Raw genomic sequence first — 2,974 nt, 5'->3', positions numbered from 1 at the left:
AGGATCCCCGCCTCTAAGAATCTAAGAATCTAAGAATCTAAGAATCTAAGAATCTAAGAATCTAAGAATCTAAGAATCTAAGAATCTAAGAATCTAAGAATCTAAGAATCTAAGAATCTAAGAATCTAAGAATCTAAGAATCTAAGAATCTAAGAATCTAAGAATCTAAGAATCTAAGAATCTAAGAATCTAAGAATCTAAGAATCTAAGAATCTAAGAATCTAAGAATCTAAGAATCTAAGAATCTAAGAATCTAAGAATCTAAGAATCTAAGAATCTAAGAATCTAAGAATCTAAGAATCTAAGAATCTAAGAATCTAAGAATCTAAGAATCTAAGAATCTAAGAATCTAAGAATCTAAGAATCTAAGAATCTAAGAATCTAAGAATCTAAGAATCTAAGAATCTAAGAATCTAAGAATCTAAGAATCTAAGAATCTAAGAATCTAAGAATCTAAGAATCTAAGAATCTAAGAATCTAAGAATCTAAGAATCTAAGAATCTAAGAATCTAAGAATCTAAGAATCTCAAAATCAGAAATTCAGAAATTCAGAAACCCACTTTTCTTTTTTCCATAATTGAAAATTGTTGCTTTTTTAAAATGAAGATTACTGTAGCAACAGTAATTTACTTTAGGAAATAGCAAAATATGATTCATGATGGTGCCAAAAAAAAATTTGGCACCAGACAAAAAATTTGAAATTCCAAAAAAAAGCATCTATTCCCAGAAAAAAAATTAATTTCAATTTCTTCACACTTCACTGATTTTACCAGATAGAAATTGAAAAAAAAACCAAAAGAGGGAAACTCATATTTTGAAAAAAAAATTGAAAATTGATGTTTTTTGTGAAAGATTGTTTTAAAAAAGATGAAAAAAACACAAATAAGATCAAAATCTTGAAAAAATACAGGTAGATCGAAAATTGCCCATTTTCGAAAATTCTAAAATTCGGAAATTTGGTATTTTAAATATTCAGATTTTTAGAATTTCTGAGGAATCGGGAATCCGGACCTGCAGTAATACAGTAATACAGTAATCTTATCTCCCTGAGGTCCCCCCACCTTTAAAGTCTATGAAACTACTTAAAATGATCTTTACTTTTAACCTAATTAGGTTCATTGTTTGAGATATCAAAATAATTACATACTTAATAATTACAATATTAATAATTAATAATTAATAATAATTAATAATATTAATAATAATTAATAATAACATACATACGCACATACAGAATTTGGTGAATGTTATTAGTAATGATAATGATAGATTACGAGAAATTTTATTTCCGCAAATTTGAATTTCCATGAAATTTGATTAAACTTTAAATTAAAATTTCTAGTTTGATTTCTCAAAAATTATTCATAACACCTGTATAGAAAGAAAAATAATGATGACAACTACAAATCTTTTTTTTTTTCGAGTCAGAAGAAATCTTAGAAAATGAGATGGGAGAGGATTACGGTGATTCATCATTAGTGACAAAATATGAGATTAGAAAAGAAAAAAAAATGCGAAAAAATTTTTTTTTTCGAAAATCTGTAATTTTCAAAATTTTCAAAATTTCAGTTATCAGCGGTTGAAATGAGTATCAATATCATAAGGCTTTCTAAAAATTCCAGATGTTAAGAAAGTTTGAAATTTTGGGAAAATTTCAAAAGACCATAACTTTTTTAGTTTTCATCCAAATTTTATGAAATGTACATTTCATCCCAAACATCCGGAACATTTTATTTTGCACGAATTAAAATGAAAAAAGAAACCTAAAAAATTCCAAAGAGGGGGAAAAAAGGGAAACGTATTTATCTGGATGAGAATCTTCAGATTAGAATCTGAAGAAGAGGTCAAACGAATCAAAAATAACCGGATCGGAAAAAAAAAACATTCCAAAAAAAAGATTTTCAGACATGGTATCCAAAAATACATTTCCTGATTTTTTAAAATACAAAAATAGAGAACATCTGAAATTTTCAGTCTCTGACTTTCAGACGATTTTTTAAAGCATCAAACAAACATTTTTTTTTCAAGATTTCGAAAGATTTCATAAAATTCTAGAAAATCAAATTTGGAGATTTTGAAAAATTCGAAAACTCAAAGTTTTGGGAATTTTATTTGAAAAATTATTTTATTTCATTAGAAGAATAGCTAGATTTTGCAATAAAGATTCTCATTTCAGATTTTCTCTGAAATTTTTTAATTCAGAAATTCAGAAATTCAGAAATTCAGAAATTCAGAAATTCAGAAATTCAAGAATTCAGAAATTCAGAAATTCAGAAATTCAGAAATTCAGAAATTCAGAAATTCAGAAATTCAGAAATTCAGAAATTCAGAAATCCAGAAATTCGGAAATTCAGAAATTCAGAAATTCAGAAATTCAGAAATTCAGAAATTCAGAAATTCGGAAATTCAGAAATTCAGAAATTCAGAAATTCAGAAATTCAGAAATTCAGAAATTCAGAAATTCAGAAATTCAGAAATTCAGAAATTCAGAAATTCAGAAATTCAGAAATTCAGAAATTCAGAAATTCAGAAATTCAGAAATTCAGAAATTCAGAAATTCAGAAATTCAGAAATTCAGAAATTCAGAAATTCAGAAATTCAGAAATTCAGAAATTCAGAAATTCAGAAATTCAGAAATTCAGAAATTCAGAAATTCAGAAATTCAGAAATTCAGAAATTCAGAAATCCAGAAATTCAGAACTTCAGAACTTCAGAAATTCAGAAATTCGGAAATTCAGAAATTCAGAAATTCAGAAATTCAGAAATTCAGAAATTCAGAAATTCAAGAATTCAGAAATTCAGAAATTCAGAAATTCAGAAATTCAGAAATTCAGAAATTCAGAAATTCAGAAATTCAGAAATTCAGAAATTCAGAAATTCAAGAATTCAGAAATTCAGAAATTCAGAAATTCAGAAATTCAGAAATTCAGAAATTCAGAAATTCAGAAATTCAGAAATTCAGAAATTCAGAAAT

This window comes from Caenorhabditis briggsae (genome assembly GCF_000004555.2).
Source record: "Caenorhabditis briggsae complete genome, chrV, whole genome shotgun sequence".
In the NCBI taxonomy this organism is placed as follows: domain Eukaryota; kingdom Metazoa; phylum Nematoda; class Chromadorea; order Rhabditida; family Rhabditidae; genus Caenorhabditis; species Caenorhabditis briggsae.
This window is presented reverse-complemented; position numbering follows the sequence as displayed.